Source organism: Castor canadensis, chromosome 10, assembly GCF_047511655.1.
Source record: "Castor canadensis chromosome 10, mCasCan1.hap1v2, whole genome shotgun sequence".
Lineage (NCBI taxonomy): Eukaryota > Metazoa > Chordata > Mammalia > Rodentia > Castoridae > Castor > Castor canadensis.
The window spans coordinates 88,278,528-88,290,865 of NC_133395.1; the positions used below are offsets into that span (position 1 = coordinate 88,278,528).

The window sequence follows — 12,338 nt, forward strand, 5'->3', positions numbered from 1 at the left end:
CGGAAGCCATGAGAAAGTGGGTCCTGCACCCCAGCGGGCCCCACAGCGGGACGCGCCACACCTGGGCTCGCCACAAGGTGGTGCACTGGGTCCAGGGCAAGACGCCAGGGGACAGAGAAGCAGGGAGCCTCAGTCGGGTGCTGCTCCAAGTCGCCCTCCGTCGCTCAACCCAAGACAGGGCAGCCAGCGCGCGACCTCTACGTGGGATCCCGCCTCCCACGGCAGAGCCTGCGGTCACAGGGACAGAGGGCGCAGGCCGCCAGAGCTCCGGATACCAGCGGCAGCTCCCCGTCCCGCTCAAAGGGAGGGAGGGCCGCCGCTGGCGCCCAGTCGCCTGTGCCACCCTCCGGGTCTCAAAGCACTCCTCAGTCAGCTCAAGGACCGGGGCCACCTGGCCTTCGGGGTCACATGGGCTTGGGCACGACGGAAGGGACCGCTTGCCCCCGTGGAACAGACATTCTCCCCGTGGACAACCTCAGGTGCCGGGACCCTCTGCTCCGCCTTGGAAAACCCACCTTCTGCAATGTATGCCCAACGCAATCAGGCCGAGCAGATTGACCCCCTCGGCCCGGCCCCAGTGTGTGATGGGGCTCTGTGCGTGAGGGCTTGCTCTTCCCCACCTACACCAGGCACGGCATCTAACACACACACACACACACACACACACACACACACACACACACACACCACGCAGAGACACCCAGACCACGCACGCACGCACGGGGACGCACCCTCCTCTCCCCCACCCCACACACGAGCAGCCGAAGGACAAGAGGGTATGGCTGGGGCCTGAGCGGGAACAAGCGAAGCCTTGGTTTGCGGCCCCTCGGCCAACTGCATCAGGATTTTTGTCTGGGCTCGGAGGCCAGAGGATCTCTGCCATTTGCTAGCAGGGCCAGGGATGGCAGGAGGGTGGGTACGGGGCTCAGCCAGGGCCAGTTCTGCTGGCACGATCCTGTAGCACGTGGCCGCGTAGCACGGGGCCGGGTCTGAAGGAGGCCAAGCAGGGGCACAAGACCCAGCAGCGGCACAGGGAAGAGGCCCAGGGCACCCAGGAGCAGACGAGACCCGGGAGTCGTGCGTGCTTGGCGTGGCCGCGGGCCCCGTGACGCCCGAGGACTCGAGTGCTCAGCCCCGTGTAGTGGCCGCGAAGGCCTGCCTGGGAGAAACGCCCCGGGAGGCCGGCAGGAACCCGGGATCGGAAGGGATGTGGAGGGGCCCCGGGTCGGAGGAGATGGCTTTGGCTGTGTTTGGTTTTGTTTCTTCTTCCCAAGATCCCGGGTGTGAAAGGGGCCAGAGGTGAAGTCCTGGGCTGGAAAGCCTCACGATTCAGCCCCGCAGCCCCAGGCCCTGAGTGTGGAGGAGGGCGGAGCGGGTCGGCGAAGGGCGCGGCTGCCGTTTTCCTGATGGGCTGGAGGGGCAGTGGCGCTTTCCGGACGAAGAGGACCGGAAGGGTCCCCGAGACCTCCGCTGGGAGCCACGCACCCACCCAAGGATACGGCTCCAGGAGGCGACGGAGGAGGGCGGCTGCTTGCCCTGGCCCGAGCTGTGCGTCCCCCGCCTTGGCCACAGCAGTGGACATTCCCAGAAGAACAAGCGCCCGAGAGCACTGAGAAATTTTCCCCCGAGAAAACTTGACCCTCGTCCTGGCAGCAGGACACCTCGGGAAGAAAGCCACCCAGCGGCCACCTGGGCGAGACCGGCTGCCCGAGCAGGCGCGCGGGGCCTCTGGCCGCTGGCCCCGGGCTGCCAGCCCCCACCCGGACTCCCAGCCGTGCCAGGAGAGCAGCGTGGAGACGCACGCCGGGGCCCTCGGCAGGCTCTTGGGGCTCCCGGAGGCGGCGGCTAGCGTCTACGGCCATACCACCCTGAACGCGCCCGATCTCGTCTGATCTCGGAAGCTAAGCAGGGTCGGGCCTGGTTAGTACTTGGATGGGAGACCGCCTGGGAATACCGGGTGCTGTAGGCTTTTGCTCCTCCCTCCCTCGCTGCTCCTTTTGTCTTCGGGGACTTCGCCACCACCCCCCCCACCACCACCACCACCCCCAGCACCACCACCACCACCACCACCACAACGACCCACCGTGACCACGACCCCGACCCCGTCCGGGCCACCCGCCAGACCCACGCACACCGAATCCTCACAGCTACGTCCCCGAATCCTCTCCCCTCCCCACACTCTCCTGGGGCGCGCGCCCGCGACACGGGTCACCAGCGAGGTTGGTCCCAGGCCACGTTGGGGACCGCTCCCCAACTGCCCTCCAGGCGGGCGGGGAGGGACGTGCGGAAGCCATGAGAAAGTGGGTCCTGCACCCCAGCGGGCCCCACAGCGGGACGCGCCACACCTGGGCTCGCCACAAGGTGGTGCACTGGGTCCAGGGCAAGACGCCAGGGGACAGAGAAGCAGGGAGCCTCAGTCGGGTGCTGCTCCACGTCGCGCTCCGTCGCTCAACCCAAGACAGGGCAGCCAGCGCGCGACCTCTACGTGGGATCCCGCCTCCCACGGCAGAGCCTGCGGTCACAGGGACAGAGGGCGCAGGCCGCCAGAGCTCCGGATGCCAGCGGCAGCTCCCCGTCCCGCTCAAAGGGAGGGAGGGCCGCCGCTGGCGCCCAGTCGCCTGTGCCACCCTCCGGGTCTCAAAGCACTCCTCAGTCAGCTCAAGGACCGGGGCCACCTGGCCTTCGGGGTCACATGGGCTTGGGCACGACGGAAGGGACCGCTTGCCCCCGTGGAACAGACATTCTCCCCGTGGACAACCTCAGGTGCCGGGACCCTCTGCTCCGCCTTGGAAAACCCACCTTCTGCAATGTATGCCCAACGCAATCAGGCCGAGCAGATTGACCCCCTCGGCCCGGCCCCAGTGTGTGATGGGGCTCTGTGCGTGAGGGCTTGCTCTTCCCCACCTACACCAGGCACGGCATCTAACACACACACACACACACACACACACCACGCAGAGACACCCAGACCACGCACGCACGCACGGGGACGCACCCTCCTCTCCCCCACCCCACACACGAGCAGCCGAAGGACAAGAGGGTATGGCTGGGGCCTGAGCGGGAACAAGCGAAGCCTTGGTTTGCGGCCCCTCGGCCAACTGCATCAGGATTTTTGTCTGGGCTCGGAGGCCAGAGGATCTCTGCCATTTGCTAGCAGGGCCAGGGATGGCAGGAGGGTGGGTACGGGGCTCAGCCAGGGCCAGTTCTGCTGGCACGATCCTGTAGCACGTGGCCGCGTAGCACGGGGCCGGGTCTGAAGGAGGCCAAGCAGGGGCACAAGACCCAGCAGCGGCACAGGGAAGAGGCCCAGGGCACCCAGGAGCAGACGAGACCCGGGAGTCGTGCGTGCTTGGCGTGGCCGCGGGCCCCGTGACGCCCGAGGACTCGAGTGCTCAGCCCCGTGTAGTGGCCGCGAAGGCCTGCCTGGGAGAAACGCCCCGGGAGGCCGGCAGGAACCCGGGATCGGAAGGGATGTGGAGGGGCCCCGGGTCGGAGGAGATGGCTTTGGCTGTGTTTGGTTTTGTTTCTTCTTCCCAAGATCCCGGGTGTGAAAGGGGCCAGAGGTGAAGTCCTGGGCTGGAAAGCCTCACGATTCAGCCCCGCAGCCCCAGGCCCTGAGTGTGGAGGAGGGCGGAGCGGGTCGGCGAAGGGCGCGGCTGCCGTTTTCCTGATGGGCTGGAGGGGCAGTGGCGCTTTCCGGACGAAGAGGACCGGAAGGGTCCCCGAGACCTCCGCTGGGAGCCACGCACCCACCCAAGGATACGGCTCCAGGAGGCGACGGAGGAGGGCGGCTGCTTGCCCTGGCCCGAGCTGTGCGTCCCCCGCCTTGGCCACAGCAGTGGACATTCCCAGAAGAACAAGCGCCCGAGAGCACTGAGAAATTTTCCCCCGAGAAAACTTGACCCTCGTCCTGGCAGCAGGACACCTCGGGAAGAAAGCCACCCAGCGGCCACCTGGGCGAGACCGGCTGCCCGAGCAGGCGCGCGGGGCCTCTGGCCGCTGGCCCCGGGCTGCCAGCCCCCACCCGGACTCCCAGCCGTGCCAGGAGAGCAGCGTGGAGACGCACGCCGGGGCCCTCGGCAGGCTCTTGGGGCTCCCGGAGGCGGCGGCTAGCGTCTACGGCCATACCACCCTGAACGCGCCCGATCTCGTCTGATCTCGGAAGCTAAGCAGGGTCGGGCCTGGTTAGTACTTGGATGGGAGACCGCCTGGGAATACCGGGTGCTGTAGGCTTTTGCTCCTCCCTCCCTCGCTGCTCCTTTTGTCTTCGGGGACTTCGCCACCACCCCCCCCACCACCACCACCACCCCCAGCACCACCACCACCACCACCACCACAACGACCCACCGTGACCACGACCCCGACCCCGTCCGGGCCACCCGCCAGACCCACGCACACCGAATCCTCACAGCTACGTCCCCGAATCCTCTCCCCTCCCCACACTCTCCTGGGGCGCGCGCCCGCGACACGGGTCACCAGCGAGGTTGGTCCCAGGCCACGTTGGGGACCGCTCCCCAACTGCCCTCCAGGCGGGCGGGGAGGGACGTGCGGAAGCCATGAGAAAGTGGGTCCTGCACCCCAGCGGGCCCCACAGCGGGACGCGCCACACCTGGGCTCGCCACAAGGTGGTGCACTGGGTCCAGGGCAAGACGCCAGGGGACAGAGAAGCAGGGAGCCTCAGTCGGGTGCTGCTCCACGTCGCGCTCCGTCGCTCAACCCAAGACAGGGCAGCCAGCGCGCGACCTCTACGTGGGATCCCGCCTCCCACGGCAGAGCCTGCGGTCACAGGGACAGAGGGCGCAGGCCGCCAGAGCTCCGGATGCCAGCGGCAGCTCCCCGTCCCGCTCAAAGGGAGGGAGGGCCGCCGCTGGCGCCCAGTCGCCTGTGCCACCCTCCGGGTCTCAAAGCACTCCTCAGTCAGCTCAAGGACCGGGGCCACCTGGCCTTCGGGGTCACATGGGCTTGGGCACGACGGAAGGGACCGCTTGCCCCCGTGGAACAGACATTCTCCCCGTGGACAACCTCAGGTGCCGGGACCCTCTGCTCCGCCTTGGAAAACCCACCTTCTGCAATGTATGCCCAACGCAATCAGGCCGAGCAGATTGACCCCCTCGGCCCGGCCCCAGTGTGTGATGGGGCTCTGTGCGTGAGGGCTTGCTCTTCCCCACCTACACCAGGCACGGCATCTAACACACACACACACACACACACACACCACGCAGAGACACCCAGACCACGCACGCACGCACGGGGACGCACCCTCCTCTCCCCCACCCCACACACGAGCAGCCGAAGGACAAGAGGGTATGGCTGGGGCCTGAGCGGGAACAAGCGAAGCCTTGGTTTGCGGCCCCTCGGCCAACTGCATCAGGATTTTTGTCTGGGCTCGGAGGCCAGAGGATCTCTGCCATTTGCTAGCAGGGCCAGGGATGGCAGGAGGGTGGGTACGGGGCTCAGCCAGGGCCAGTTCTGCTGGCACGATCCTGTAGCACGTGGCCGCGTAGCACGGGGCCGGGTCTGAAGGAGGCCAAGCAGGGGCACAAGACCCAGCAGCGGCACAGGGAAGAGGCCCAGGGCACCCAGGAGCAGACGAGACCCGGGAGTCGTGCGTGCTTGGCGTGGCCGCGGGCCCCGTGACGCCCGAGGACTCGAGTGCTCAGCCCCGTGTAGTGGCCGCGAAGGCCTGCCTGGGAGAAACGCCCCGGGAGGCCGGCAGGAACCCGGGATCGGAAGGGATGTGGAGGGGCCCCGGGTCGGAGGAGATGGCTTTGGCTGTGTTTGGTTTTGTTTCTTCTTCCCAAGATCCCGGGTGTGAAAGGGGCCAGAGGTGAAGTCCTGGGCTGGAAAGCCTCACGATTCAGCCCCGCAGCCCCAGGCCCTGAGTGTGGAGGAGGGCGGAGCGGGTCGGCGAAGGGCGCGGCTGCCGTTTTCCTGATGGGCTGGAGGGGCAGTGGCGCTTTCCGGACGAAGAGGACCGGAAGGGTCCCCGAGACCTCCGCTGGGAGCCACGCACCCACCCAAGGATACGGCTCCAGGAGGCGACGGAGGAGGGCGGCTGCTTGCCCTGGCCCGAGCTGTGCGTCCCCCGCCTTGGCCACAGCAGTGGACATTCCCAGAAGAACAAGCGCCCGAGAGCACTGAGAAATTTTCCCCCGAGAAAACTTGACCCTCGTCCTGGCATCAGGACACCTCGGGAAGAAAGCCACCCAGCGGCCACCTGGGCGAGACCGGCTGCCCGAGCAGGCGCGCGGGGCCTCTGGCCGCTGGCCCCGGGCTGCCAGCCCCCACCCGGACTCCCAGCCGTGCCAGGAGAGCAGCGTGGAGACGCACGCCGGGGCCCTCGGCAGGCTCTTGGGGCTCCCGGAGGCGGCGGCTAGCGTCTACGGCCATACCACCCTGAACGCGCCCGATCTCGTCTGATCTCGGAAGCTAAGCAGGGTCGGGCCTGGTTAGTACTTGGATGGGAGACCGCCTGGGAATACCGGGTGCTGTAGGCTTTTGCTCCTCCCTCCCTCGCTGCTCCTTTTGTCTTCGGGGACTTCGCCACCACCCCCCCCACCACCACCACCACCCCCAGCACCACCACCACCACCACCACCACAACGACCCACCGTGAACACGACCCCGACCCCGTCCGGGCCACCCGCCAGACCCACGCACACCGAATCCTCACAGCTACGTCCCCGAATCCTCTCCCCTCCCCACACTCTCCTGGGGCGCGTGCCCGCGACACGGGTCACCAGCGAGGTTGGTCCCAGGCCACGTTGGGGACCGCTCCCCAACTGCCCTCCAGGCGGGCGGGGAGGGACGTGCGGAAGCCATGAGAAAGTGGGTCCTGCACCCCAGCGGGCCCCACAGCGGGACGCGCCACACCTGGGCTCGCCACAAGGTGGTGCACTGGGTCCAGGGCAAGACGCCAGGGGACAGAGAAGCAGGGAGCCTCAGTCGGGTGCTGCTCCACGTCGCGCTCCGTCGCTCAACCCAAGACAGGGCAGCCAGCGCGCGACCTCTACGTGGGATCCCGCCTCCCACGGCAGAGCCTGCGGTCACAGGGACAGAGGGCGCAGGCCGCCAGAGCTCCGGATGCCAGCGGCAGCTCCCCGTCCCGCTCAAAGGGAGGGAGGGCCGCCGCTGGCGCCCAGTCGCCTGTGCCACCCTCCGGGTCTCAAAGCACTCCTCAGTCAGCTCAAGGACCGGGGCCACCTGGCCTTCGGGGTCACATGGGCTTGGGCACGACGGAAGGGACCGCTTGCCCCCGTGGAACAGACATTCTCCCCGTGGACAACCTCAGGTGCCGGGACCCTCTGCTCCGCCTTGGAAAACCCACCTTCTGCAATGTATGCCCAACGCAATCAGGCCGAGCAGATTGACCCCCTCGGCCCGGCCCCAGTGTGTGATGGGGCTCTGTGCGTGAGGGCTTGCTCTTCCCCACCTACACCAGGCACGGCATCTAACACACACACACACACACACACACACACACACACACACACACACACCACGCAGAGAAACCCAGACCACGCACGCACGCACGGGGACGCACCCTCCTCTCCCCCACCCCACACACGAGCAGCCGAAGGACAAGAGGGTATGGCTGGGGCCTGAGCGGGAACAAGCGAAGCCTTGGTTTGCGGCCCCTCGGCCAACTGCATCAGGATTTTTGTCTGGGCTCGGAGGCCAGAGGATCTCTGCCATTTGCTAGCAGGGCCAGGGATGGCAGGAGGGTGGGTACGGGGCTCAGCCAGGGCCAGTTCTGCTGGCACGATCCTGTAGCACGTGGCCGCGTAGCATGGGGCCGGGTCTGAAGGAGGCCAAGCAGGGGCACAAGACCCAGCAGCGGCACAGGGAAGAGGCCCAGGGCACCCAGGAGCAGACGAGACCCGGGAGTCGTGCGTGCTTGGCGTGGCCGCGGGCCCCGTGACGCCCGAGGACTCGAGTGCTCAGCCCCGTGTAGTGGCCGCGAAGGCCTGCCTGGGAGAAACGCCCCGGGAGGCCGGCAGGAACCCGGGATCGGAAGGGATGTGGAGGGGCCCCGGGTCGGAGGAGATGGCTTTGGCTGTGTTTGGTTTTGTTTCTTCTTCCCAAGATCCCGGGTGTGAAAGGGGCCAGAGGTGAAGTCCTGGGCTGGAAAGCCTCACGATTCAGCCCCGCAGCCCCAGGCCCTGAGTGTGGAGGAGGGCGGAGCGGGTCGGCGAAGGGCGCGGCTGCCGTTTTCCTGATGGGCTGGAGGGGCAGTGGCGCTTTCCGGACGAAGAGGACCGGAAGGGTCCCCGAGACCTCCGCTGGGAGCCACGCACCCACCCAAGGATACGGCTCCAGGAGGCGACGGAGGAGGGCGGCTGCTTGCCCTGGCCCGAGCTGTGCGTCCCCCGCCTTGGCCACAGCAGTGGACATTCCCAGAAGAACAAGCGCCCGAGAGCACTGAGAAATTTTCCCCCGAGAAAACTTGACCCTCGTCCTGGCAGCAGGACACCTCGGGAAGAAAGCCACCCAGCGGCCACCTGGGCGAGACCGGCTGCCCGAGCAGGCGCGCGGGGCCTCTGGCCGCTGGCCCCGGGCTGCCAGCCCCCACCCGGACTCCCAGCCGTGCCAGGAGAGCAGCGTGGAGACGCACGCCGGGGCCCTCGGCAGGCTCTTGGGGCTCCCGGAGGCGGCGGCTAGCGTCTACGGCCATACCACCCTGAACGCGCCCGATCTCGTCTGATCTCGGAAGCTAAGCAGGGTCGGGCCTGGTTAGTACTTGGATGGGAGACCGCCTGGGAATACCGGGTGCTGTAGGCTTTTGCTCCTCCCTCCCTCACTGCTCCTTTTGTCTTCGGGGACTTCGCCACCACCCCCCCCCACCACCACCACCCCCAGCACCACCACCACCACCACCACAACGACCCACCGTGACCACGACCCCGACCCCGTCCGGGCCACCCGCCAGACCCACGCACACCGAATCCTCACAGCTACGTCCCCGAATCCTCTCCCCTCCCCACACTCTCCTGGGGCGCGCGCCCGCGACACGGGTCACCAGCGAGGTTGGTCCCAGGCCACGTTGGGGACCGCTCCCCAACTGCCCTCCAGGCGGGCGGGGAGGGACGTGCGGAAGCCATGAGAAAGTGGGTCCTGCACCCCAGCGGGCCCCACAGCGGGACGCGCCACACCTGGGCTCGCCACAAGGTGGTGCACTGGGTCCAGTGCAAGACGCCAGGGGACAGAGAAGCAGGGAGCCTCAGTCGGGTGCTGCTCCACGTCGCCCTCCGTCGCTCAACCCAAGACAGGGCAGCCAGCGCGCGACCTCTACGTGGGATCCCGCCTCCCACGGCAGAGCCTGCGGTCACAGGGACAGAGGGCGCAGGCCGCCAGAGCTCCGGATGCCAGCGGCAGCTCCCCGTCCCGCTCAAAGGGAGGGAGGGCCGCCGCTGGCGCCCAGTCGCCTGTGCCACCCTCCGGGTCTCAAAGCACTCCTCAGTCAGCTCAAGGACCGGGGCCACCTGGCCTTCGGGGTCACATGGGCTTGGGCACGACGGAAGGGACCGCTTGCCCCCGTGGAACAGACATTCTCCCCGTGGACAACCTCAGGTGCCGGGACCCTCTGCTCCGCCTTGGAAAACCCACCTTCTGCAATGTATGCCCAACGCAATCAGGCCGAGCAGATTGACCCCCTCGGCCCGGCCCCAGTGTGTGATGGGGCTCTGTGCGTGAGGGCTTGCTCTTCCCCACCTACACCAGGCACGGCATCTAACACACACACACACACACACACACACCACGCAGAGACACCCAGACCACGCACGCACGCACGGGGACGCACCCTCCTCTCCCCCACCCCACACACGAGCAGCCGAAGGACAAGAGGGTATGGCTGGGGCCTGAGCGGGAACAAGCGAAGCCTTGGTTTGCGGCCCCTCGGCCAACTGCATCAGGATTTTTGTCTGGGCTCGGAGGCCAGAGGATCTCTGCCATTTGCTAGCAGGGCCAGGGATGGCAGGAGGGTGGGTACGGGGCTCAGCCAGGGCCAGTTCTGCTGGCACGATCCTGTAGCACGTGGCCGCGTAGCACGGGGCCGGGTCTGAAGGAGGCCAAGCAGGGGCACAAGACCCAGCAGCGGCACAGGGAAGAGGCCCAGGGCACCCAGGAGCAGACGAGACCCGGGAGTCGTGCGTGCTTGGCGTGGCCGCGGGCCCCGTGACGCCCGAGGACTCGAGTGCTCAGCCCCGTGTAGTGGCCGCGAAGGCCTGCCTGGGAGAAACGCCCCGGGAGGCCGGCAGGAACCCGGGATCGGAAGGGATGTGGAGGGGCCCCGGGTCGGAGGAGATGGCTTTGGCTGTGTTTGGTTTTGTTTCTTCTTCCCAAGATCCCGGGTGTGAAAGGGGCCAGAGGTGAAGTCCTGGGCTGGAAAGCCTCACGATTCAGCCCCGCAGCCCCAGGCCCTGAGTGTGGAGGAGGGCGGAGCGGGTCGGCGAAGGGCGCGGCTGCCGTTTTCCTGATGGGCTGGAGGGGCAGTGGCGCTTTCCGGACGAAGAGGACCGGAAGGGTCCCCGAGACCTCCGCTGGGAGCCACGCACCCACCCAAGGATACGGCTCCAGGAGGCGACGGAGGAGGGCGGCTGCTTGCCCTGGCCCGAGCTGTGCGTCCCCCGCCTTGGCCACAGCAGTGGACATTCCCAGAAGAACAAGCGCCCGAGAGCACTGAGAAATTTTCCCCCGAGAAAACTTGACCCTCGTCCTGGCAGCAGGACACCTCGGGAAGAAAGCCACCCAGCGGCCACCTGGGCGAGACCGGCTGCCCGAGCAGGCGCGCGGGGCCTCTGGCCGCTGGCCCCGGGCTGCCAGCCCCCACCCGGACTCCCAGCCGTGCCAGGAGAGCAGCGTGGAGACGCACGCCGGGGCCCTCGGCAGGCTCTTGGGGCTCCCGGAGGCGGCGGCTAGCGTCTACGGCCATACCACCCTGAACGCGCCCGATCTCGTCTGATCTCGGAAGCTAAGCAGGGTCGGGCCTGGTTAGTACTTGGATGGGAGACCGCCTGGGAATACCGGGTGCTGTAGGCTTTTGCTCCTCCCTCCCTCGCTGCTCCTTTTGTCTTCGGGGACTTCGCCACCACCCCCCCCACAACCACCACCACCCCCAGCACCACCACCACCACCACCACCACAACGACCCACCGTGACCACGACCCCGACCCCGTCCGGGCCACCCGCCAGACCCACGCACACCGAATCCTCACAGCTACGTCCCCGAATCCTCTCCCCTCCCCACACTCTCCTGGGGCGCGCGCCCGCGACACGGGTCACCAGCGAGGTTGGTCCCAGGCCACGTTGGGGACCGCTCCCCAACTGCCCTCCAGGCGGGCGGGGAGGGACGTGCGGAAGCCATGAGAAAGTGGGTCCTGCACCCCAGCGGGCCCCACAGCGGGACGCGCCACACCTGGGCTCGCCACAAGGTGGTGCACTGGGTCCAGGGCAAGACGCCAGGGGACAGAGAAGCAGGGAGCCTCAGTCGGGTGCTGCTCCAAGTCGCCCTCCGTCGCTCAACCCAAGACAGGGCAGCCAGCGCGCGACCTCTACGTGGGATCCCGCCTCCCACGGCAGAGCCTGCGGTCACAGGGACAGAGGGCGCAGGCCGCCAGAGCTCCGGATACCAGCGGCAGCTCCCCGTCCCGCTCAAAGGGAGGGAGGGCCGCCGCTGGCGCCCAGTCGCCTGTGCCACCCTCCGGGTCTCAAAGCACTCCTCAGTCAGCTCAAGGACCGGGGCCACCTGGCCTTCGGGGTCACATGGGCTTGGGCACGACGGAAGGGACCGCTTGCCCCCGTGGAACAGACATTCTCCCCGTGGAGAACCTCAGGTGCCGGGACCCTCTGCTCCGCCTTGGAAAACCCACCTTCTGCAATGTATGCCCAACGCAATCAGGCCGAGCAGATTGACCCCCTCGGCCCGGCCCCAGTGTGTGATGGGGCTCTGTGCGTGAGGGCTTGCTCTTCCCCACCTACACCAGGCACGGCATCTAACACACACACACACACACACACACACACACACACACACACACACACCACGCAGAGAAACCCAGACCACGCACGCACGCACGGGGACGCACCCTCCTCTCCCCCACCCCACACACGAGCAGCCGAAGGACAAGAGGGTATGGCTGGGGCCTGAGCGGGAACAAGCGAAGCCTTGGTTTGCGGCCCCTCGGCCAACTGCATCAGGATTTTTGTCTGGGCTCGGAGGCCAGAGGATCTCTGCCATTTGCTAGCAGGGCCAGGGATGGCAGGAGGGTGGGTACGGGGCTCAGCCAGGGCCAGTTCTGCTGGCACGATCCTGTAGCACGTGGCCGCGTAGCACGGGG

The 12,338-nt window shown here is 67.6% G+C and overlaps 5 non-coding genes across 5 annotated transcripts; all 5 read left to right on the plus strand.

Annotated features, from left to right (window-relative positions):
* The first annotated feature begins 1,850 nt into the window (after positions 1 to 1,850).
* Positions 1,851 to 1,969, plus strand: LOC141411859 (5S ribosomal RNA). Its single transcript, XR_012436699.1, has one exon. It is a non-coding gene; the product is annotated as a 5S ribosomal RNA (ribosomal RNA).
* Positions 1,970 to 4,114: 2,145 nt separating this feature from the next.
* LOC141411860 (5S ribosomal RNA) lies at positions 4,115 to 4,233 on the plus strand. Its single transcript, XR_012436700.1, has one exon. It is a non-coding gene; the product is annotated as a 5S ribosomal RNA (ribosomal RNA).
* Positions 4,234 to 6,378: 2,145 nt separating this feature from the next.
* LOC141411861 (5S ribosomal RNA) lies at positions 6,379 to 6,497 on the plus strand. The gene has a single exon (XR_012436701.1). It is a non-coding gene; the product is annotated as a 5S ribosomal RNA (ribosomal RNA).
* A 2,165-nt stretch (positions 6,498 to 8,662) lies between these two features.
* LOC141411862 (5S ribosomal RNA) lies at positions 8,663 to 8,781 on the plus strand. Its single transcript, XR_012436702.1, has one exon. It is a non-coding gene; the product is annotated as a 5S ribosomal RNA (ribosomal RNA).
* A 2,140-nt stretch (positions 8,782 to 10,921) lies between these two features.
* On the plus strand, positions 10,922 to 11,040 carry LOC141411863 (5S ribosomal RNA). The gene has a single exon (XR_012436703.1). It is a non-coding gene; the product is annotated as a 5S ribosomal RNA (ribosomal RNA).
* The last annotated feature ends 1,298 nt before the right edge of the window (positions 11,041 to 12,338 follow it).